Source organism: Peromyscus californicus, unplaced genomic scaffold, assembly GCF_007827085.1.
Source record: "Peromyscus californicus insignis strain IS unplaced genomic scaffold, ASM782708v3 Scaffold_7__1_contigs__length_154581171, whole genome shotgun sequence".
In the NCBI taxonomy this organism is placed as follows: domain Eukaryota; kingdom Metazoa; phylum Chordata; class Mammalia; order Rodentia; family Cricetidae; genus Peromyscus; species Peromyscus californicus.
Genome location: NW_026294595.1, coordinates 151,780,697 through 151,806,712, shown reverse-complemented (window position 1 = coordinate 151,806,712; position 26,016 = coordinate 151,780,697). Strand labels below are relative to the sequence as shown.

The following is a 26,016-nucleotide window of genomic DNA, read 5'->3' as shown; positions in this document are numbered from 1 at the left end:
GATCTCAATCCAGTAAAGCAAATAAACGGGCTGATGTTACCAGCTATATATTTTACACACGATGGAGGCATCACAGTAAAGCCTTTTCTTCCATCTCAGTAAATAAAAGTGCTGTTTCAAACATAATCAACGAAATAAGAAATTCAATTGCCAAGGAGGAAGGAGACTGCTGCTCTGAGCATGCTCCTAGGGAAGGACAGATCCATGGCAGGGCGGACTTGTGTTTACTCTTCCTGTCAAAGGACAGGACCAAGTCCTGAACAAGTTACAGGGCAGATATGGCTCCCACTCTGCCACACATGATGAAAATGCCCAGTTCTGGCCTTGGGCTGTGGCTATCCATGATGACCAGTGTCTAAGGGAGAAGGCATAAGGTGGCTAGGAGAAGAAGAGCCAGGGAGATGGAGGAGGACAGAGGCAGGCATGGGTAGGGGACCATCTGCTTACTGAAATGTAGCAGAGGTAGCCCACCCAGCATGCTCAGCACACACTGGGCATCATACTTAGAATGGCCTCTGCAGTGCTGGCCTCTAGGCTACCCTTGTGCCTGTCCATGACTGTCTGGACCACATTCCCATTACCTTCCCACATTAGTCTCTTTAGGCATCAAAAGGGACATGATAGTGTATTACATTGACCCTCTGCCTGCAATTGTATTTGGGACTGCTAAATACCCAGGGACCCAATCCGAATCTTGTCACCTCTCGGAGGCAGAGGGACAACTATGACTAAGTCTTGAGAAGATGTCTTCAGCCCCAGCTTGCACCTGAGAAGTCAAGAGGCATTGTGTTGGGGATTCCCTTTGCTTTTTCTGGAAGGTACCTTGGCTTCTCTTTGAGTGCTTGCATGGATAGTTCAGGAGAGCAGATGACAGATTCTGAGAACCTGCTGACAACAAATGAGAACGCAGATGCAGCCCTCACTGAAGAGGACCGGTCACTTGGATACGACTTGCTTCTTGCCCAAGTGACCAGCCATTGGGGACTGAAAGCCAATGTTTGGACTGTCCCCAGCTCTCATCCCCGCTCCTGCTTTGGTCTGGATGTCACTAGTCCTGCTGGGTAGATGGAGCAGAGATCTCTTTGCAGCTTTGGGAACCCTCGCTACGTTTTGCAGAAGTAAAGGATGGCGTAATTTATCACCGTTGAACATGCGCTTTGTTCAATGACAGGGTAATTAGACATTCTTTCGGCAGACACATTAAATATATACTTATGCATTAAGACTCTGTGTCTCGGATCAGCTCTGTTGATTTATTCCTTATGCTTGGATCTTTGCCTGTTGATAGCCATATAAAACTCAACTTCCCTGCCAAGGAACAAAAGTGATGGGAGAGAAGCAGTGGGTTCCATCTGTTACCTAAGTCAGGCTGGGGGATGGGCTAGGAGAGGGAGAAACTCATGTGCTTGAGAGTGCACACACCCTCACTAGCCAGCCGGGGCTCTGTTCGCTTCCCCCTCCCTCACCTAGCATTAATTATGCAGTGGCAAAAATAATTTTGCATACATAATGCTGACCTCTCTCACTAGAGGGCAACAAAACCCCAGCTTAAGGAGCCTCCACCTACTGTTTCCAGTGACAGGAAGTGTTTAATAAGGAGCCACATGGATTTCGTAATGAACTCCCTATTAATTTTACATAAGTGGAAAGTTACTTTGGAAAACCAGGCTCAGATCCTGCAGATGCACATTCAGTCACCTCAACAGGTGGGAGGAGCAGCTGCCTGCCTGTTCTTGGTTCTCATGGCTGCCCAGCGAGGCTCAGCTGACTTTCACTTGCGGGTGCATTCTTCCAGCAGTTACACCTGAATCCCCAGAAGCCCCATTTGCTTGTGGAGAAGGACTGGACTCCCCTGCAGATTCCCAACCTGTGTGCTCTGTCCTCTCTCCAGGTGATGACTCGCAGTTTCTGATGAAGCCTGCATCCTGCCGTGTGCCTGGCCCTTTACCTCAGCCTGCCTTGTCTTCCAGCCCTAGGCAAACCCTGAAGCAGCTACAACCATCCGTTTTCTTGGTTGATCCTGAGTCTCTTCCAGGGAGTTGCAGCTTAACCTTAAGGAGTGGCGTCCATTTTGCCTTCTGTCCCCAAATATGAAGACAGAAGACAAGGCACTCAGTGCTAAGCATATGCTCAGTGTGATGACTTGTGTTTTTAAAATTCCACTTAATAACCTCACAAAAGGGATTTCTGGGTAGGAAGCATTGGCCAAACTCTACTAAGGAAGGAAGGCCTGGAACAACTGGGGCTGGAGAGATTGCTCATTGGTTAGAGCACTGACTACTATTACAGAGGACCAAGGCTTGGTTCCCAGCACCCACATGGCGGCTCATAACTCCTGCTTCAGGGGATCTGATGGCCCCTTCTGACAACTTTGGGCACTATATGTACATGGTACACATATATACATTCAGGCAACACTCATACACATAAAATAAATAAATTTAAACAGATTATGACAGGGTCTGACAGGTCTAACACCACCTGAACACATCTTTTTTACTGAATTCACTTAAAATGCTGTTAGAGAAGCAAAGCAAAGCTTCAGGTTTCCAGGGTCTCGTGCCAGTTGTTACCTGTGGGAAGAACACTTGGAGTCTCTTCTGTGAGAAACCATTCCTGCCCATACGAGCAATGAACACCACATTGTCCTCCACAGGAGGAGCAAGACATGCTGCCAACATCCTCAACCATGGCCTGTTCTTTGGAATGAGTGTCTACAACCTGGTGCTCAGCTCTGTCACCTGGCCTTGCTTCCCTGTAGGAGCATGGACAGGTGGGAGTGGGGGAGGAGTAGAGACCTACAGATGTATTTTTATTATTATTTTTGCTGTCATTGTTGTTGCTGTTAATTATTGCTGTTATTATTATGCAGTTGACAGCCCTTTGGGAGAACTGGCTGGAGAGCTGCAAAGAAGTTCCAGCTACTTCCAAGTGTCTTAGTTTTCTGTTGCTATGATAGAACACCATGACCTAAAGCAACTTATAGAAGAAAGAGTTTATTTGGGCTTATGGGTCCAGAGTGGTAAGGGTCCATCATGGTAGGGAAGCCTGGCAGCAGGTGCTAGGCACAGGTGCAGGAGCCAAAGTGGAGAGTTCATATCTCAACCAAGAATGTGATGAGTTCATATGTCAACCAAGAATGTGATGAGTTCATATCTCAACCAAGAACGTGATGCAGAGAGAGCCAAGGGGAAGTAACTGGCTTACGGCTTTTAATCTCAAAGCCCACCTTCAATGACACACTTCCTCTAGCAAGACAGCACCACTTAAACCTCCTTAAATAGTACCACCAACTGGGGACCAAGTGTTCATGTGCCTAAGACTGTGGGGGACATTTTTCATCTGTGAAGTTGTGTGAACTTGTAAATTTTCCTGGCAATCCTTGATGCCTTTGCCCTTCCTGTTCTCCCTGGGAACACACACCTGGACAGGAACCCAAGTATCAGTGACATTGGCACGGTGGCATCTCAGCGCTCCAGTCCTTGAGCGCAGATCTGTTTGTCCAGTACCCAAGTCCTTACCAATTTCCTCTGAAACGTAACTCATTCTACAAAGACAGAACTAAATTAAAAGCACTCCAGAGAGGAAACAGATTGCAGCTATAGATTAGGAGCGCAGCCTAATCCTTCACAAGCATTAAATATTTAACGTAATTGCACCACAGGTGCCAGGAAGATGTCAGCATTGTTTAATTAGACTTAATTAAACATAAGGAAAAGTCAAATGCGAATTCAGGTCGAGTTTTTTAATCGATTACAAAACCTCCTATTCTGAGGTCCCATGTGTGGCCAGGTGACACTTGCCCTGTGGTAACTAGGGAGCAAGACTAGCAGTGGGTAGAGAGGCCAAGGAAGAAGATACACATGCTGTCTCTAGCAAGGGATTGTGTTTGTGGATACAGCAAATGGCATGCTTTTGAAACTAAGAGACTGTGTGAGCAGTTGCCCTCCTCCAGCCTCTGAATGTGGATATCTGGCTTCTGCCGGTCTCGAGTTTCATTATTGATCTGACCTCTTTTCATTGGGTTGGGGACATCGAAACTTCAACCACCTCTGCTTACACAGTCATGTGTAAAGACATGGATACCCATGTGGAAAGGGTCATGTGCAAACCCTGCTTTTCTATACCGGAAAGGTCATGAGGAGCATGTCACATCCTACCTGCACCACCAGCCTGCAGCCCTGGCTACAATGGCTCTCCAAGCCATGTAACTGCAAGGTTGATCATTTAAGGCTGGGGAGGGCTGGGGTGCAGCTTAGCCAGTAGAATGTATGCTTAGCCTGCATGAAGTCCTGGGTCTACGACTACTCAAGAGAGCCTTCCATCTCACAATCGTTAACTGAGTCATGTCTGCAAAGTGCATCTCACCTTGTAGGGTGGTGGTTCTCAACCTTGCTAACGCTGCGACCCTTTAATTCAGTTCCTCATGTGGAGACCCCCAACTGTACAATTATTTCATTGCTACCTCATAAGTGTAATTTTGCTACTGTTACAAATTGTACATATCTGATATGCAGGACATCTGATACACAACGCTTATGAAAGGGTCCCAACACATAGGTTGAGAACTATGACTGTAAGGTAACGAGTTTACAGGACTCCAGATTGGGTCATGGGCATTTGGGGGATACATTTATTTTTCCTACCACAGTGGCTTTTCTGCCTGCGTTACCCATAACTTATAGTTGGCTTGGCCGGGCGGTGGTGGCGCACGCCTTTAATCCCAGCACTCGGGAGGCAGAGCCAGGTGGATCTCTGTGAGTTCGAGGCCAGCCTGGACTACCAAGTGAGTTCCAGGAAAGGCGCAAAGCTACACAGAGAAACCCTGTCTCGAAAAACCAAAAAAAAAAAAACAAAAAAAAAAAAACAAAAACAAACAGCAACGAAAAAATAATACCCAAGGTCCATTGAAGACAGAAGCCTTGGCATGGAAGGGAGTCTTTTGCTGGAGTGGTGGTGGGCACTTGTGTATGTACACACACACACACACACACACACACACACACACACACTCCATGAGTGCACTTTTGTATGTACACACACACACACAGTCCATGGGTGCACTTGCGTATATACACACACACATTCCCTGGGTGCACTTGCATATGTACATACACACACTCTATGGGTGCACTTATGTATGTACACACACACTCCATGGGTGCACTTGTGTATGTACACACACACACTCCATGGGTGCACTTGTGTATGTACACACACACACTCCATGGGTGCACTTGTGTATGTACACACACACACTCCATGGGTGCGCTTGCGTGTGGACAAATGCGTCAATGCAGATGACGACGAAGCATACACGGTGATGTTGGGTGGGGGATCCCTAGCCTAGTTCTCTCCCACTCATTCTCTCCTTCCTAACTTCTCTCCTTTCCCATGTTCTGTTGCATTTGAAATTCATATTACTTTTATCCTATCCTGAGACACCCCGTCAATACACACTAAGAACACATTTAGAACCAACCTGTTAGTCTTCTACAGAAACTCAACCAGGCTGGAAATTAACACATCATTCATCTCTGACAAATGGGCTAGTTCTTTAAACCTTACAAATTGCCAAAAGTCAAAACACTTTCTGACTTACAGTCTTATTATTTTTCCCTCTGCTTTGGCAATATAGTATGTTATTTGCAGAAATTGAGGTGTTTTTGTTTTTGTTTTTTTATTCATTCAAAGGCAAAAGAGCTAATTTTCAGAAAATTGTACTTTCCCTACCAGAGACTCCCAGTTTGGTTGCATGGGATCCTTCATTGAGTGTTTGGACAGTCAGGGAGTTCAGGTGCAGACAACGCTGAGAAAGGGTCTGAGCATCATGTTTTAGAAACTGTTCTGGACGGTTCGGACAGTCCATGGCAAAAACAACCGGGCTACAGCATCTGATCTACAGATGCAATATTTCTTGGTTGCTGGGGCACTGCCCAGCTAGGAGCTGATGATGAGAGAGTGGCAAAAAGTGGGTGCCCACATGTGCACCCTGCTGCTGTGGCTTGAATGTGGTTCAAAGTTCACATGCTGGTGCACTGGCTAGTTTTATGTCAACTTGACACAAGCTAGAGCCATCAATGAGAAGGGAGCCTCAGTTGAGAAGATGCCTCCATAATATGGGCCTGTAGGACATTTTCTAAATTAGTGTTTGTATGTGAGGGCCCCTCCCATTATGAGTGGTGCCATTCCTGGGCTGATGGTCCTGGGTTCTATAAGAAAGCAGGCTGAGCAAGCCATGAGGAGCAAGCCAGTAAGCAGCACTCCTCCATGGCCTTTGCATCAGCTCCTGCCTCTAGGATGCTACCCTGTTTGAGTTCCTGTCTTGACTTTCTTCAGTGCTGAACAGCGATGTGGAAGTGGAAGCCAAATCAACTTTCTCCTCTCCGACTTGATTTTGGTCGTGATGCTTCATTATAACAATAAAACCCTAACTAAGAGAGCTGAGAACGCAATTCCCAGTACCATAGTGTTGATGGAGGGGCCTTGTGATGTGGTCAGGTGTGCTCCCCTTTTCATGGGCCACTGTCTTGCTGGTGGATGTAGCATGAATCTTAAAAGTTCTTATTAATAAAATCAAACCTGTGAGCCAGGTATTGGGGTGAAGCTGGAAGATCAGAGAGACAGAACAAGCCACAGCTAACCTCACCTGGCCAACTTCTCAGCTGATCTTGTTTCCTCAGACTAGAAGCCTCTGTGTCCTCATATCCAAATGACTCTCAGCTGAACTGTGCTGCTAGAAGCCTGAAAGCTTAACCAGCCAAATGCTTAACCTGCCAAATGCTTCTAGTTTCTGGTCCTCACACCTTATATACCTTTCTGCTTTCTACCACCACTCCCTGGGATTAAAGGCTCACTTTCTGGGATGAAAGGCATGAGTTATCATGCTTGGCTGTATCCTTGAACAGATGGATTTCTGCCTCTGGAATGCTAGGATTAAAGGCGTGTGCTACCACTGCCTAACCTCTATGTTTAATATTGTGGCTGTTCCGTCTCTGACCCCAGATAAGCTTATTAGGGTGCACAATATTTTGGGAAACACAATACCACCACAGGTGGGAGTTCACAGTGTACGTTAACACAGGAGCTCGGCTCCCTCTGGTTCTTTTCTTCATGCTCCTGTGGTTCTACCATGCCCTGATGTAAGAAATAAGCCCTCCTCAGATGTGGCTCTTTGACCTTGGAGTTCCCAGCCTCCAGGCTGTGAGCCAAACACACCTCCACTGTTAGACGTTGCCATTCAGTAGTGGTTTGTCATAGCAGCCTTGCCAAGGCTAGCAGAGTAAATATAGGGCTCACTAGAATGCCTTGTTGTGCCTTATTTCTGCCCACCTGTCCCAACTCTCACACAGGAGTCTTGAAACAGGTTTCTTAGGGAAGAAATGTAGAGAAAAAGAGACTGGCGAGGTTTAAGATAGGCTTTGGGAATGCATGGCATTGCCCTCCAGCTGTCAAAAGTCTTCTGGACCCCAAGAACAGAAGCTATGGGTTGATGAATAGTCATTGCTAAATCAACAGTGTCTTGTTCCAGACTCGTTTCCCTCCTTTTTCCAGACCAGACAAGAGCTCTCCTTGCTGGATGGTGGAAGGGAGGTGGAGGAGAAGGGATGCAGCAGCTGCTGGACTTCCATAGGGATAGCTTCATAACTCATGCTTTGTGTGAAGCCCAAGAGGTCCACAGTCAGTGGACTGAGAGTGAAAGGTGGCATCATTTCCCATTCTGGACCTGAGAGGCACCCATCACAGCTTCAGGATGTGAGAGTAGAGAAGATGTGGGCATCCACCTGGCCTCCCTTCAGGCCAGAGTTGGAAGGTGGAGAAACCTACTACAATACTAGGAGAAATGTATGGGTGACACTAGAGAACAGTTCTCTCGAGTGGGGAGGCTGAGGGACAGCTAGAGGAAGGGTCAGGGCTCAGGCTTACCTGGGTGAACACTCTGAGCCAAGCCAGAAGCCAGTGGGGCCACATAACCTCATGCATTGATGTAGATTTCAACCCCACATCTGCTCCGTCACATTACAGCTGTAGTGCTCAGCAGACTCAATTCCTGGTTAGAACAGGAAGGAAAGCCTGGTAATGTTAGGAGAAGCTGATGTGACCCAGCACATGGGGGATGAGGGTCCATTTGTTGGGATTTAAATTCTCCATGAGGTTTCAGTGCATGGGAAGAGTGGTCATCATCAATTAATGTTCATCAGTGCACGATGTATTACTTACAGATAATGCCAGTGCAAACCAAGCTTCTCTGGCTATTAGGTAATTCACTTTAATATTCTGAATACTAAAAATTAAAGCACAAATTAATGTGATTTTTTTCCCCAGACTGCACCAGGATAGGATACTCTCCTAGCCTTCAGGTCTGGGATCACTTTCCTCCTCTTGACTTGGTTCTGTGGTTACAGCTTTATCTGTAGGGAGGTACAAGGAGGCATCTCTGGGCAGCTAGGCATTGGGGTCTGCTTTGAACCAGATCTCTTACTGACATCTATTGTTGTTCACATATGAATGTGACCCAACCCGACCTCAGTGGGACTCTGCAGGCTTTTCCTTCCTGCTGGAGTATCCTCAGGATCTAATCAATGTTACATTCTTTCCTTTCTTGCTATGTCACATTTCTTCTAAGAGTTACTATGTTTTATTCTAGAATGTTATTTTAAGATGTATTACATTTGTTTATGCTGTGGAATATTTGTTTAATGATGCAAAGATGTGTTACATTCCTTTACGTTGTATTTGTTTAACTCTGTGAAGCTGTGTTACTGTGCCTGTCCAAAACACCTGATTGGTCTAATAAAGAAATGAATGGCCAATGGCAAGGCAGGAGACAGGATAGGCGGGGCTGGCAGGCAGAGGGAATAAATAAGGGAGAAAAAGAGAGAAAAGAGATCAAGGAACACAAAAAGGAGAAGAGGAGGACGCTAGGGGCTGGCCAGCCACGGAGTAAGAGTGAAAGTAAGATACACGGAAGTTAGAGAAGAAAAAAAGCCCAGAGGCAAAAGGTAGATGGGGACAATTTAAGTTAAGGAAAGTTGACTAGAAATAAGCCAAGCTAAGGCTGGGCATTTATAAGTAAGAATAAGCCTCTGTGTATTTATTTGGGAGCTGGGTCCTGGGCTCCTCCCCAAAGAGCAAAGAGTAATAAAACAACCAGCAATGTTTTGTAGTTTTCTTTTGACAACTTTATAAAACTTTGTGTGTGTGTGTGTGTGTGTGTGTGTGTGTGTGTGTGTGTGTGTGTGAATGTACATATTTGTGGTGTGCATGCAATGAGACCCACTTTGCACCCAACAGGAGCATCTCTTCAAATACTGGAGGGCTTGCTAATGTGCTGGAGGTTACTACCTTGAAAGGAATGCTCCACAGTATTCATGGCCATGCCCTGTACTCATGTCCAACAAGTCCTGTTTGCTTTGTACTTGTGGAACACACAACCAGACTTTAAGTTAGGCTTGTCAATTCTGCACCCACTGGCCACTACACCAACAAGAGCTCTGTTAGTTGAGAAAATGACCTTGGGTCTTGAAGGCAGCTTTGCTTGAGTCTTCTGGGTCTCTGGGGTTGTGGGAGGTAACTGAGAGATAGTTTCTGGAATCTTGTGCAAGCTTGACATACTTCCCAGGTTTCTCTTCCAGATAACACACCATTGTACACTCAGGCAAGATACCCATGGGCAAAACATTACTGATACTGAGTGGGCATCTTGCTGCAGTACACAAATTGCCTGATGTGGATTCCCTCTGCAATGATGAACAGCTCCATCTGCTCCTTAAGTAGATGGGGATCATGAAAGACTACCTCTCAAGGAAGCCTTGTGGCCAGGGTCATGATGACCAGGCCAGGGTGTATCTGGAGTTTTCCTGATTCTGTTCAGCTCCCACTTGAACCCAAGTAAACACACAGAGACTTATATTACTTATAAACTGTATGGCAGTGTGGCTCAGGCTTCTTGATATCTAGTTCTTGTATCTTAAATAAACCCATTTCTATAAATCTATACCTTGCCATGTGGTTTGTGGCTTACCAGCACTTTACATCACTTTACATCCTGCTCTTCATGGCGGTGGATGACAGCATCTCCTGACTCAGCCTTCTACTTCCCAGAATTCTCCTCTCTCCTTATCCTGCCTATACTATACTTCCTGCTTGGCTACTGGCCAATCAGCATTTTATTTATCAATCAATCAGAGCAACACATTCACAGTATCCCCAGCACCCGGGTATGCATCGTATCTTTTACCATGCACTTAATATAGCCATGCTGCTCAGCGAAATCCACAGCAGGCAAATGAGCGCCCTTAATGTGTTCTGTTTCATGTTCCTGTATGAGGGATACAGAACCCAGATGTCCTGCCTCTGACCTCAGATCACCTGGCTCATGCCGATGGGTCAGCTGGCAAGTTTCGGCTGAAAGATTCCACCTTAACTTTTGAGACTAGGTCTCTCACTGAACTGGACCTAATGGATAAAGCTAGTTTGGTTGGCCAATGAACTCTAGAAATCCACCTTTCTCCAACTCCCCCAAATGCTGGGTTTACAGACTCTCACCACTGTACCTGGTTTCATGTGAGTGTTTGAGATCCTCATGTGCACATGGCAGAAACTTTACCAACTGAGCCATCTCCCAGCTCCATGATGCAACTTTTTATCCCTTACATTCATCAGTCTGGGCTTTTAGGCTTAACTCCTAAACCTGATATTATTGAATCTCTCCTATATTTGCTTGTTGCCAAGATAATGTGAGTTATAGAAAAGGAAGTCCCTTGCCTTTTGTGTGTGAGTTGGAACGATGGAACACACACAATCCTTCCCCACTCAATGATGGCTGCCTTTTCCTGGGTATCTTCTATAAAAACACCCAGGCCTGGCATTTTATTCATGGAATCACTAACTATCCCTCAACCCCACCAATAGGCACTCACACAATCTGGATGTGCCCACTTGCTGGTCACTCAGCTTGTGTATGGGCAGGTCAGGGCTGGGGGTTTGCATCCGGCTGAATCTACTGTTGGACACTGCTATATGGACCGTCCTCTGCATCTTACCCCTGATCAAAGGCTCCACAGTCAGAGCCCTGGGCCCTCTAGCACATGCTTCCTTTCTGTCCCATATGCCACCCAGTCTAGGGTCCCTGGCTTTCATGGCCATCTTGCCGTTAATACTGTCCTTACTCTGTCTATTGTATCCTAGAATATTCTCTAAAATCCTTCCAGGACACTTCTCTAAATGTAAGACAACCCCTATGACTGCAGACACTTCAGAAGCCAGCTCTGCCCAAGTCAGAGAATCTATCCAGCGAACATTGCTCTCCACACAAGCCATGTCCCCTCTGATGCCATCTCCACCATGCATTGTAGCTAGAGTTTTCCTGCCTTGCCCACAGTCAGGACAAATCTCTCTCACCTGCCAGTCCCACAGCCACTCAGACCCGACCAAGTAAACACAGAGACTTATATTGGTTACAAACTGTATGGCCGTGGCAGGCTTCTTGCTAACTGTTCTTACAGCTTAAATTAATCCATTTCCACAAATCTATACCCTGCCACGCGGCTCGTGGCTTACCGGTGTCTTCACATGCTGCTTGTCATCGTGGCAGCTGGCAGTGTCTCTCGCCACCTCAGCCTTCCACTTCCCAGCTTTATTCTCCTCCTTGTCCCGCTTATACTTCCTGCCTGGCCACTGGCCAATCAGTGATTTATTTATTAACCAATCAGCAACACACTTGACATACAGACCATCCCACAGCAATGCCTTCTTTCTCGGAGAGCCCGACCTTTCTCTTTCCCCTGTATCCATTCCCCTCATAACTGGCCCAGGTCACTTCCCCTCCACAGGAGCCAGCAACACCAATAGCCTGCTCCCCGACTTCCTGCCCATGTAAGTTTTCTGGGGATACTTTGAGCATTGTCAAGCCCTTTAAAGTCTTGCCTGATTCCCAGGAACACCTGTCACAACTTAGCAACTAATTACAACTTGCAGGATGAGCAAGTAAATTCATAGAGATGCAGAAACTCCAGCACTGACCACAAATGCAGATCATGGGACCAGGTCTTAGGAGAAACAGGGAAAGTTTGCAGAAGACAGACTGTGGCCACAGAAAGTGGAAGTAGTAGGCTCCTCACCAGTCTCCCTCCTAAACAAAAGCCCATGGACATATTTAACTTCCAGTGTAAATGGGACTTCTCAGATGAAATTGTTAGTGGTCATGATGGCATTGTGCTGGACCATCTAGGTGGGACCAAGTTTGTAATCATAAATCTAGAAGGAGGAGGCAGGGAGTCCCAAAGACACAGCAGTAGGAGATGCTGTCATGGAAGCAAAAGCCTGCAGAGATGAGAAAGGACACACCAGCCAAAACACATGATGTCCATGACATTGAACACATAGGAATGAGTCCATGACCATGAGCTCATGCTGGAGCCAGTCCTCAGTTTTAGTTTCTGGGCACTGGCTTCAGATTTACAGCTTTAAACCCTAGAAGCAAGGGAATTGTCGGGTCTGGGGTGCTGAGAGCAGGTAGAGAACAGAGACCACTCATGAGGATTCTGGACCTGCTGAGCCCTGAATGTATCCTCACTGGTGTTAAAAGTGAGTGCTTTAGGGGCCGGGCAGATGGCTCAGTCATTAAAGCGTTTGCCTTGCAATCATGAAGACCTAAGTTCAATCCTCAGCAACCCCTGAAAGGCCGTGTGCAGAGGCATAAATCTTTAACCCAACCCTGGGGAGGTGGGGAGGTGGACACAGGAGGATTCCTTGGAACCAGTCTGGCATAGTTAGGGAACTCCATGTTCAGTCAGAGACCATGTCTCAAAAATTAAAGTGGACAGAAAATGAGGAAAATGACTGACAGTGACCTCTGGCCTCCACATGCATATACACAGGAACACACACTCACACACACACACACACACACACACACACACACACACACACACACACACACGAGAGAGAGAGAGAGAGAGAGAGAGAGAGAGAGAGAGAGAGAGAGAGAGAGAGAAAGGGGGGAGGGGGGGCTGGTGAGCTAGAGTGCTTTAGAGGAGTACCTTAGGAAAGGGACGGAGGATATGTATACTTTCTTGTCAGCTTTTGTACAGTGTGGAAATTCATTCCTCTCCCCAGAGTTGGCCTTCTCTTGTTAAAAATTGTTCTTACTGTATTTATTTATTTGTGTGCATGTGTGCACCTGTATATGTGGCATGCCTCAGTGCACATGTGGAGTGCAGAAGATAACTTGTAGGAGCTGATTTTCCCTTTTACCATGTCCTGGGGATGGTGGTGTCCTCAGGCTGGGAAGCAGATATCTTACCTGCTGAGTCATCTCAACAGCTAATTGAGAAAGTCTGCTTAACTTTCCAATCACTACCCCTTTTCATATGAGAAATTTCATACAACTTCCAGGTAGATAAACTGGGTATACAAATTGAAGATTTACTGATAATAAATGATAAGGACATTTATTTTAAAACATCTCTTTAGCATACACACGAGGTTATCATTTATTAAAGATGAAAGCAAATTTGCATACTGGTGAGATGGGTATGTTTCTCTATTTTTACCTAGAGATTAAATCTTGGCTGAATATTTGATCCTGCAGGACATAGAGTATATCCACTTCTTTTTAGAACTTATTGATATTTTGATTTTATAATCATCAATTCTGAGAATGCTGCTTTGCATAAGTACATAGTACAAAATGGCAGAAGTACATTTAGAGCCATTTCAGAGATTGTTGGAAATTCTGTCCTAATCCGAAGCCAAAATTTGTTTAATGATTTTTTAAAATGAAACTCAAGTTATTAACTCAAATAGAAATATTAAAACTCAAACATTCTAACAAGATGATACTCTGACTTGGTGCTTACTTCCTGAGGATAAAATATTAAATGTCTTCGTTTTCTGTAATTAAATGACTATGTTGCTATAGGAGCAGAAAACCGGGTATGTGCTGTTCATGATAAGCGACAGTCTGGAGTCTGAGCTCTGCTTTGCAGGGAGTGTCTGCTGGCTTAGAGTGGTGTGCCAACAGATGCACAGCTTGTCCTGTCTTCAGAACCAAAGCCACCCCAAAGTCACATGACATAGCCTTAGATTCCTGAAAGTTCTATTTCTAATTAATTCTTGGTTGTTCATATCCAGAGATTTTTTTACTGTTGACAGTCTCTCCACAGCCCTGGCATTCAGTTACATGACACAGGTCGTGGCCCACCTTTAAAGCACAGGACCATAGAGGAAGCAGTAAAGGCTGGGCCTCACCAGACCTGTCCTGGCTGGTGCCTGGATCATCCTGGCATTTGGTCATAGCATCAGGAGTGCGCTAAGCCAGTGCCTCCCTGCAGGTGTTCATCTCCTCCTGGCCAGACATGAAACAGAGGCGACCCCATCTTCTCCTTCTGCTTTCCCCAAATCTATAGAGCTGAATTAGAGTCTAATACGAAACGGCTTTGAGTTTACTAAAAGATTTCTCCATCTTGTTATTGAGGAATGTTGCATCCGTGCTCTTGTGAGCCAGGTTCTCGAGGTAGATTCAAAGATCTGCCTGTCTTTTTTCATCTTTAGCTTTTGCTGATGTTAGACTGTGTCTCGGAAATAAAAGGTGCAATAAACACGAGGACTATTTGGAATCTAAAGGGTCTGCTTTGGGGTTAGCAATCAGACTTGAGGATCCTGGAGGCCCCATTTAAACACCTCAGGGACTGGGGTGTTTTCTTGCATGTATGTGTGCCCGTGTGTGTGCACATGTGGGTACACTCACACTATGTGCCTGTGTCTATGGAGGCCAGCAGACAGCCTTGATATTGCCCCTCAGGCAATATTGTTTTTTGAGACAGGATCTCTCACTGGCTTAGAACTCGCCAAGTAAGGTAGGCTGGCTGGCCAGCAATCCACAGGATCCTCCTGTCTCCACTACCCCATCTAGGGCTTACCGCCATGCCAGGCATTTTATGTATTCTGTGGATTGAGCTCAGGTCCTTGTGTTTGCAAAGGGTGCTTTACAGACTGAATCGTCTCTCCTGGAGCATGGGTGTCGTTTTCATGGTGACCCAGTGGTGGCCTCTGCAGTCACCTACAGACATGCTCATAGGGGAGCGAGGGACCAAGTAACTGCTAATTGTGTCTGCTGATCACAGGCGTTCCCTCCGTCCACTGTGAGAGACAGAGGTTGGTGTGGACAGACTAGTGCCCAGGGATCTGATTTCACAGGCTGTACTCTGTCACCTTCCTGGCAGGAATCACACACAGACCCAGAATTACAGAACTCAATTCACTATCTCATTTCTTCTTGAATTTTTAGATTCAAATATGATTTTGAATGTGTTTTATTCAATGGCTCAAATTCATCTCTTGAATAAATTGCTTTGCATTTTCTGGAAAGTAGAGGTGTTGGCTGAAATTGTATACAATCATTTAAACACAAGAATAAGGAGTTTGTTTCTAGGGACACTGCCTGGAAGTACTCACTTTGAAGAACCACTGGTCTGTTTGGGTGTGGTCATTTCCAGCATCATTCCTGTCCTGGGAACTCTCATTTTCACCCCCGGGGGTTAAACAGGGTGATTCAGCAGTTAGATGGGAAAGTCGGAGGAGGCTGCTTCCTGCTCCCACCCCGCCCCAGCCACCTCCTTTTCTACCCTCTCTTTCTCTGCAGGACTGCCCTGCCACCCTGAACTCTCTGAACGTGTCTGACACAATCTTCCCTCATGGAATTAAAATTATTTTGTGCTTTTCTAAGTCACTCAAGGTCTTGCTTGTGAGAAAACATGAAAGTGAGACATTTTCTTTCATTTAGACGTTGGTAGGTAATGATGCCACAAATACCAACTGCATGTTCCTTTTCTTCAAAAAATCTTTGCTTTGCATTTTTATTTGTTTATTTATCTACCTATTTATTAGTGTGTGGGGGTAGGGGTGGGCATGGGCGTATACCCCAGGGCTCATGTGATGTGTGTGTGTGTAGGTCAGGAGGACAACTTCAGGAATCAGTTCTGTCTCTGGCCACCATGTGGATCCATGGAAGAAACTTGGGTCATCAGACTTGGCAACATGTGCTTTCATGTACCAACCCTGCATCTTCTCCTCTGATCTATAAAAGTAGCATGGCTAAGAGAACCTTGGCTCCCAGGTCAGGAGATGGCTGTCTTCTCTCAGCATCAGTTCCTTGTCTGTGAAATGTTAAACACCCTGTGCCTGCTCTGGAGTGGGGGTGGGCATCAGGTGAGGAGGAGTGTCCTGGCCATGGCCCCAGCAGACAATCCTAATTTCAGACCCAGCTTGGCCCTGATGGCTGGATGCATTCAAACAGAGCCTTGGATACTCTGACACTTCCTGTTTCTAGTTGAGAAGCAGGTGATCAAGTCTAACTTGTGGATCATTTCAGGATTAAATTAAATGACATCTTGTACCTGAGACCTTTGGCTTGATGCCTAAGCATTCAATGAATGACAGCTATTATGACTGTTATCTATTCACACCCCCAACTCTAAATGAGTTATTTTTACAACATTTTCAAGATAAGAAAGTTGGTTTGACATTCATTTTTACAGCAGGCTCAGGAAATCTCCCTCCAAGCCCCCACCTCAAGAAGATTTTCACACTCTTAAGTCTCATCTTGCTTACTGTCTTCTCTAAGATCTGGCAATGGATTCCATCCCTTGCAAGGCTGAGTGCTCTGATGCGGGCAGGATGTGATAACCAAAGCCTGCTCCCAGCCGCAGTGTGGACTTCATCAGCTGTACCTTGGACCTGGTCCTTTCCCCACATGGCCCCTTCTCTTTCTTCCAAGGTCAGCACCCTCACCTATCTTGTCACTTCGTTTGTGACAGCCTCTAAGTGTGGAGCCTGGCAGAGATTGCCTCTATCTTGCTGAATGCTTGGGTCAGGAAGGCATGTGTGTTGGCTGGCTGAGAACAGGGGGAGACTCACACACAAGGGAAGGGAGGGAGGCCAGCTCTTGGTGGACACAGCCCTTTAAGGCAGAGACGAGGGGCAGCGCACTGTGCAGACCTGTTATCGATGGTCTGTGGTCTCGGTCAATCAAGCAGTAAGCAGCATTTGCCCAGGTTTTGATGAGCCTGGCGACAGCAATGGGGGCACTTAGGTGGTGTGTTCACCTAGTCACGAGTGAAGGTATGCTTGACTCCAAAAAGTTTAGCTTAACAGGGGTTACGTTAGCCTGTTTGAACTGTTTAAAGGGTATCCTAGAGTAGGTGCCTCAAACAAGAGACATTTGGTCCTCAAGGCTCTGGAGGCTGGAGGACAGCCCCTTACACAGCCACCATCTCCAGTCTTTGCTGGGCAGAAAGACAGGTATTCTCTCTCTCTCTCTCTCTCTCTCTCTCTCTCTCTCTCTCTCTCTCTCCCCCTCTCTCCATATCAGCCATTTAAAGTGAACAGCACAGTGGCAGCTGGTCCAATCACAACACTGTAAACCACCTCTGTGTAGTTATGGAATATTTTGTCACCCCTAAAGAGGACCCCACAGGCACTGAGCAGTGCGCCTCTGTCTTCACCCCCTCAGTCTGTGGAAGCTTCTCATCCTCTTCCCATCCTGGAGACTCATAGGAAGGAGGCATATGTGGAGCCATGACTTTGGGTGTCTGGCTTCTTCACTAAGTGTGATGCTTCCAAAGCCAACCCACCTTGTAGCCTGTGTCAGGGAATCATTCTTTCCCACCCACCTCAGGCCATAATGTGCACATAGAATAATATGCCAGTCTACATCTGCTGATGGACAGCTGTATAAGTTCCATTTGGTCTCCCTAGGTATCACCATTGTGGACATTTGTGAATGAATATTAGTAGCTGTATTTGTTTTCTTTTAAAAATGCATTTAGTTTACATTATTATTATTATTATTTATTTATTTATTTGTGTGTGTGTGTGTGTGTGTGTGTGTGTGTGTGTGTGTGTGTGTGTGTGTGTGTGTGTGTATGTGTGGGTATATGCACTTGAGTGCAGGTGCCCAAAGAGACCAGATAGAGGTGTCAAATCCTCTGGGGTTAGAACTACGGAGAGCTGTGAGCCACCCATCATGGGTTCTGGGGATCAAACTCAGGTCTTCTCCAAGAGCAGTACATGCTGTCAACCCTGAGCCATCTCTTCAGCTCCCCCATGCCACTTCATTCTTTGAGGCTGGATCTCTAACTGGGGACTGGGGCTTTCTGATTAAATTAGGTTGGCTGGAGTCAAAGCTCTGGGGATTCTTCATCTCTGCCTCCTCAGTGCTGGGGAGCACACACCCTGCAGGGCCCTTTTTACATGGGTTCTAGGGGTCACACATGGATCTTCATGTTTGTAAGATCAACATTTTCCAGACTGAACCATCCCTTTGTCCTGTGTGGGATGCACTTTTCAGCAATACGTGTGTTGTTTCTGTAACGGAGGCAGCTGATCTGTGAGCAGGATGCTTGAAATGAGAGGGCTGGACCTCATTTCCAATTTACCCAAGTCTGAGCCAGCAGATGTTCTACCCAAGTGTGGCCCGTCTCCTGCTCACGCACCCTGTCAACCCTGACAACACTTCCTCTGGCTATGAAAGTGGATCTCAGACTCAGCCTCCTCATTTAATAAAAAAGGATTTTCCCAGTGGTCAACTCTCTGTTGGTGTGCTCTCAGTGGAGATGGAGAACGGGAACATATTTTTGTATGGTGGTGATTTATTTTCTGTAGTCAACCACATGAATAAAACACCCAGGCAGGCTTCAGAATGGTCCTCCGGTTCTGTGTCACCAGACGGTTTTAAACCTGCCGATCCATGCAAAATAAACCAACTGTGGGTAGTGTTTCCTGGGTGATGTGGCTTCTTTCATTCCCTTTCACATGCAAGTCCCATCCTTTTAGGGAACATTGGCTTGGAAAGACATCCTGGATGTAATGGTGTACATACAGTGACTAAGCAGAATATCTTGAGTTGGGGAAGAGTCATCTTTCTGCCTGAAGGCCTTTGGGATGGAATCTGGCTCCATTACCTGCAGCATTTTAAAGTTCACCTCCACCTCATGTCTGACACTGCTAATTGGTTCCCAAACCAGTGGCTGGTTCGATCATAGGCCCCAGGGGAGACTCTGGTCCTATTATGCAGACACAGTATGGGCCCCTAAGTCCTCATCTTTATACTCATGCATTCCTGCATCTCACAACTGTCATCAGAGAAGCTTCTTTTAGCAGTAGATGCAGAGACTCGTAGATCAATGTGTACAGGTAAGAGAGACGCAGTGCTCAACTCCAAATTTGATGTCTCTATCATACCACTCCTCACAAAGATCAAGGACCGTCATAGAGAGGGAACAGAAGGATGGATGCTGGGAGTCAGTGATAGTGGTTGTCAACAGTAAACCTGACAGTACAGTTGCACACAGGAAATCACAGTGGCTGGGGCTGTATGGACAAGACCTGCACAAGTTCAGGCCACAAAATCCCAGCCTGGATGGGGAGGGGCTCATGCAGTCCCCACCCCATCTAAGGAGCTACTGGCAATTGCTGGCTCCTGGGAAGAGGATAGTCAGTTTTCTTCAGCAATTTGGGCCTTGAGGGCCATCTGTGCTCCAGTAAATGGCCCTCCACCCGTGCACATGCAGGCAGCATTAAGTGGGCCCAGTGTGAGGGGGAGGGAAGAGGGAGAGAGAGAGAGATCATGAGGTTGGAAAAGTGGGGGTGGGAAAGGAATTAGAAGGGAGGAAGTGGGAGAACTGACTGGATCCAATCACATTATTATATACATGCATGAATATTAACTAAAACATTTTAAAGTCTTCAAAAAATAAAATAAAGTTTGTGTTCTTTGGGTCCTGCAACCTCTCTTGCTCATGAAGTGTAACTTTAATTTCCAGTTCTCCAGCTGAGCTGGGCTAGAAAGAGGAGGTTTTCCACTTCTAAATGCCCTTTCCAGGACACTTCACAGTGTGGCTCCATACACAGGCAACATGACACTCAGCAGCCATGGCCGCCAACTTTCATTGGGCAACTTCTGTATTTGAAATTGGATGACTAGGATGAGAGTCGATTTTCAGGGGATACGGCCTCAGTCAATTTAAGTGCTTGGAGCAGACCACACCTCTCAGAAGTGGGCAGTCCTGTCATGGGGAACTGAAGGTACAATTCAGAAACTGTCCACAGGGGCGGCACTGAGCTCTCACCATCAGAAGTGGTCTGGTGCCGTTTGAAATAAAACAACAAAGAACCCCAAATCTAAGGGTTTTGGGGAAGGCTTGGGTACCACGAATTACAATGTCTACACCAGTGGTTCTCAACCTGTGAGTCATGACTCCTTTGGGGTTGCCTTCACTGGGGTTGCCTAAGATCATCAGAAAACATATTTATATTGCGATTCATAATAGTAGCAAAATTACAGTTATGATGTAGCAACAAAATGATTTTATGGCTGGGGGTCACCACAGGGAGAGGAACTGTACTAACGAGTAGCAGTGTTAGGAAGGTTGAGGACCACTGCTCTAGACAAGGAAATAGTAAGAAGCAGAAGGTGAAGAGACGCACTCGGGGTAGGAGACGGCTCTCTTGGCCTAGTGTTTCCTCTGCAAACCTGAGGACCTGAATTCTACCCCTGGAACTCACAAACAAAACAAAGCAAAATACCAGGCTCTGGAGGCAGACACGGGGGGAGCTTTGGGGCTCTGTTCAGCCCTGTCAGCTGAATCACTGAGCTCCAGGTTCAGCAAGAGACCCTGTCTCAAAACAAACAGGCGATGAGTTGGAAAGTGTGTGAGTAAGACATCTAAAGTTAACCTCTGGCCTCTATACCGGGGTGCACATAGGTGCATGTATACTTGCACACACACACAGACAGAGACAGACACACACACACAAAAACATACACACACACACAGACACAGAAACACACAGTGACACACACAGACACACAGACACACACACACAGAGATACATACAGACACACACACAGAGACACACACAGAGACACAGACACACACATACATACATGCACACACAAATACACACAGACACACTGACATACACGGACACACACATGGACACACACGGGGGCATAGATACACACACACACACACACATACACACCTTGAAAGGCTGTAACTTAGCACTCCACAAGGGTAATAAACTAAGGAGAAGAACATTACAATGTTTAGCTGAGTGTCCGGGCCGGATCTGAGCCTCATTCTTCCTTTAAGTTAGGACTGCCACATAACACGCAGGAAGCCAGTAAAATCTGATTTTTTAGAAAACTAAGAAGTGATTTTAATGTGTTGCCAATACTACACAGAATATATTTATATAAAAGAGCTGTTAATTTTCCCGATTTAACTGGGTTCCTGATATTTTTATTTCTTAAATCTGGCCACCAAATGGCAGAGAGTTGTGAAGGTGCAATTCACACTACCCTAATGTTGGTAGCCACAAATAAAATGTCACATCCCCAGCACAGAATAGAGTAACAGGGAATAAAAATGTACGGAATTAACATGTTTAAAAATTGTAGTGTAGGCATTACTGGGGTCATTGTGTGTCATAACCAGGAATTGATGGCGACAGCATAAATTGGCATAATTCTCTGCAAAACTAGTTTGACTGTTTATAAAAACAACCACAAAAATATCAGCACCCTCAGATGAGGCTGATTTGGTAGCGAAGCAGCAGGTGACTCCAGTGAGGACCATTTCAGCCTCTGGTCCCAGCAGAGGCTGGAGGACACATCTGTCCTCTGACCCAAGCTCACTCGGCTCCACTGCACAGAGAAGAAACTGTAGTCCTCTCAGTGGCCAGGAGGCCCTGCCCACCCTGATCCCAGCCTCCTCCCACCATCCCCACCCCACTTCCTCTTCTTGACCCCCACTGGCTTCCTGGCTGCACCCCAACACACCAGCACCCCCTGTGTCCACCAAGACTTCCTCCACTGCCTACCCTGCCTGGAACTTCCTCCTAAGACCCACTGCCATGTTACCCTCTCAGTGAGCCCACCCAGCCATGCCCCTTCAGCCTCCTTTCAAACACCACCCTCTTCCCCAACTTCTCTCACGTTTTTCCCAGGAGCATGTAATAAAGTTCACTAACTGTGGATGTTTGAACTTTGCTCCCAAGATCTTCACACAAGGCGAGTTTAGCTTTGCAAAAACAAACCAAAACCAAAACCAAAACAAAACAAACAAAAACCTCCTGGGCCTTGTGCGTGTCTATTGTCTGTGTTCAGTTCCTGTTCAGGCAGTCATGTTTGGTGAGACTTTACAGATGTGTATGCAAAGAACTACAGGCAACTCAGGAATGCGAAGAGTGGGAGAAAGAGTCTCCCTAGGGAGGAGCACACCAACTGATTATCCAGGACCAAATGGTCAGCTCTGAAAACATACACATACCGGTAACAGTATATAGTCTGAGAAGATTGTACTTATGTATTTAGAAATGTGTATACACACACACACACACACACACACACACACACACACACACACACACACACACACACGAGCAACAATAAACTTAAAAAAAGGCCTTGAATCCGAAAGAGAGCAAGGAGGGGGTGTATGCAAGTATTTGAAGGGAGGAAAGGAAGGAGGAAATTGATGTAATTGTATTATAATATTAAAAAATAAGAGAAATAATTTTTAAAAATATTCAGTAAGCATTTTATAATCAATGAGTTAAAGCTGAGTAGAACTATCTGTCCTTACAAATCAGGTCCAAAGGGACCCCAAATGACAGCTGTGATGGTTAATGCTAATTGTCAAGTTGACAGACTCCTAGAGTCCTGGAGAGCAGCCTCTGGCGTCAGCTGTGTGAACTGAGGGGAGATGAGATCCTGGACTGTGTAACAGGAGAGCAGACATTCACTGTCTCCTGACTGAGGACACAAAGTGACCAGCTGCTTCAAGCCCCTGATGTGGTGACTTCCCCATCATGATGGGCAGCACCTGAAAGTGTGGGCTAAAACGAGCCCTTCGTTGCTTGGGTTGTCTTTGTAACGATGTTTAATTACAGCAGTAGGACACACACACACACACACACACACACACACACACACACACACACACACGCAGTGCACTCATGCACTCACACATTCTATGCATACATGTACACACTCACACATTGCGCAGGGTACACAGGTTAGTGTTGTTGTCCTGATTTTATTTTAATTATAAGCTAAAAGGCAACTTCTTAAGTTAAGTGCAATTGGGACCCTGGGTCTTAAGCTGTCAACCACAGGCTGAGCTTTGGCCATGTGACCAGGAGCAGGTCAATGGCACCTGAGGCTGGGTCCTGGCTTTCCAGAGGTCTCCTGATGCTGGCTCAGAGGAGTAGGCAAGCCGTGGACGGTGCTTTCCTTGGTAGGGCTTGTGTTACTGCACTGGTGGGTCGTTTACAGCACCAAACGGCCTTGTCCTTCCCACGTTACTGTGGAACACTCTGAGAATTTAAAAAGTGCTACAAGGAATCAAATGCCCATCTTCATATTTGAAAATGCCTTTATTTAAAGTGAGCACTGGGTGCAGTTCTACCCAGACTCCCATGCAACCTCAGCACGACAGAGCCTGGCTTTGTCAGCCCGACAGCAGCTCCTTCTGCTCTCAGACTTCCCAGGCATTCATGGTGATGGTGTCCCAGGGAGACGGAAGGAGCAGGTAAGTGCTGGGCCTTCTGCGTGGAGTGTGCTGACAGCCCCTCTCCTTACAGTGGATGTTTAGAGACTGACCTCATCGAGGAGTTGCACCCGCCTCATCCTCACTTCAGCCTGCTTTCTGATTCCTTCACCTGGAATGAGGAGGAAGAGAAGGCAGACACAGCAGCTGAGCCTCTGACTGTGCCCCAGCTCTCTGCAGCAGGCCAGAATCCCAAGAGCTCCTAGCCAAGGCCCCAGTGGGGAAACATCCTCCAAGACTCTGAGTTATCAGCTGCATTCTTGTACCATGAGGACAGCTGATTAATTTGCCCCTGAAATTTGTGGTCCTGGTCTAGTATTTTTTTATAATTGGATTCAAAGAAATCAGTGAGAGAAAACTGCATTTGTAATTCCTTTTCATCACGGCAACCCTATGCTACACCTTTGACAACACAAGGCAGCTGCATTAGTAACAGAATTCATTTTGAGACCCAACGCCCATCACTCTGTAGAGAGCACTATTACTGGGCATGAATGTCCCATGAGCAACAAAAGAAGCCTTGGGTTCTTTTCAGAGCTGAGTAATAAAACCTGAAAAGTGCCCATGCAAGGCTCTCGGGCACAGCAGAAATCTCAGTGCCCATGCAAGGCTCTCGGGCACAGCAGAAATCTCAGTGCCCATGCAAGGCTCTTGGGCACAGCAGAAATCTCGGAGAGAAAGGAGTGGTGCAGGGGTTTTGGTGACCTCCTTGTTGGCACAAGGAATCAGCTCAATAGCCATTTGCCTCCTCCACCAGTACAGAGCTGTGTGATGTACTATGCAGGAAAAATGCGCACTTTTAGGTTCACTGGGTGGAGAGAAGTGGGGTGTGGTGGAGAGAATTTAAATAAACAGCTATGCTTGTGATTACCGTCTGTGGAGCAATTTAGGAAACTACTGCTAGGCTGATTCTAATTGATAGGTTTAGCAGTTAACTGCAAGTTTTCACCTCACACTGCTGTCCAAAGAGGGGCTGAAGTCAGGTCACCAAGGTCCAAATTTCAAAACCCAAGTTAAGTCAGAAAGGAGGGGAGAGAGGGAGGGGAGGGTGGAGGGAGTGAGGGGGTGAGGGAGAGAGAGAGAGGAAAGGGAGGAAAGGAAAGAGGGAGGGAGAGAGAGATACTGATGTATCAAAAGAATAAAAATTAAGACACAAGAAGATCAAAGAGACCCCATTCATGGTGGAGACTGAATGCTCTGCCCAGGAGCATCTTCATTACATTGTCCTTATGCAAATGTGCAAGGATGCAGGCAGGATGCATGGTACCCAGGATGTGGGATAAAAAGTGCATTACCCTATTGTGGTAGTTAGAATGAGAATGGTCCTCACAGGCTCACACATTTGAGTACTTGGTCCACAGTTGGTGGAACTGTTTGGGAAGAATTAGGAGGCGAGGTCGGTCTTGTCGAGGAGGTGTGTCACTGGGGATAGGTTTTGAAGTTTCAAAAGCCCAGGCCATTCTCAGTTATTTCTCTCCTCTCTCTGCCTCATGCATATTTGTGGACTGAGATTCCAACTCTCAGCTACTGCTCCAGCACCATGGCTACCTCCCTGCTATCATGCTCCCTGCCACGATGGTCAAAAACTTGAATCCATTGGAACCATGAGCTCCAAATTAAACATTTTCTTTTACAAGTCGTTTTGGTCATGGTGTCTTAATCACCACAATAAAAAAGTAACCAAGATAACTGTTGTTCAGAAATGTACCATTAATGTCACCAAACCCACTGTAACACATCCTTGTATGTAGAATTCTTCTTTTTATGTTAATTTTTTTCCCATTTACCTTACATACCAACCACAGCTTCCCCCCTCTCCTTCTGTTCCCTCCCCCCTTGCCTCCCCCCCCAACCATTCCCCAGAAAGGGCAAGACCTCCCATGGGAGTCAACAACCAATGGCCTAAGTTGAGGCAGGACCAAGCTCCTCCCCCCTGAATCAAGGTTGAGCTAGGTACCCCACTACAGGGAACAGGTTCCAGAAAGCCAGCTCATGTGTCAGGGACAGATCCTGGTCCCACTGCCAGGGGGCCCACAAACAGACCAAACTACACATCTGTCACCCACATGCAGAGGGCCTAGGTCAGTCCCATGCAGGCTCCCTAGCTGTCAGTCTAGAGTCTGTGAGCTCCCACAAGCTCAGGTCAGCTGTCTCTGTGGACTCCCCCTTCATGATCTTGACCCCTCTTGCTTCTATAACCCCCCCCTCTCCAACAGGAATCCTGGAGCTCGGCCCAGGGCTTGACTGTGGATCTCTGCATCTGCTTCCATCAGTTACTGGATGTAGGTTCTATGATGACAATTAGGGTAGTCACCAACCTGATTACAGGATAAGGCCAGTTCAGACACCTTCTCCACTATTGCTAGGAGTCTTAGCTGGGGTCATCCTTGTGGATTCC

At 46.5% G+C, this 26,016-nt stretch overlaps 1 pseudogene; it reads right to left on the bottom strand.

Moving 5' to 3' along the window:
* The window catches only part of LOC128101032 (60S ribosomal protein L8-like), a 103,028-nt pseudogene extending 88,098 nt beyond the window's left edge, over positions 1-14,930 (bottom strand).
* Between the last annotated feature and the right edge of the window lie 11,086 nt (positions 14,931-26,016).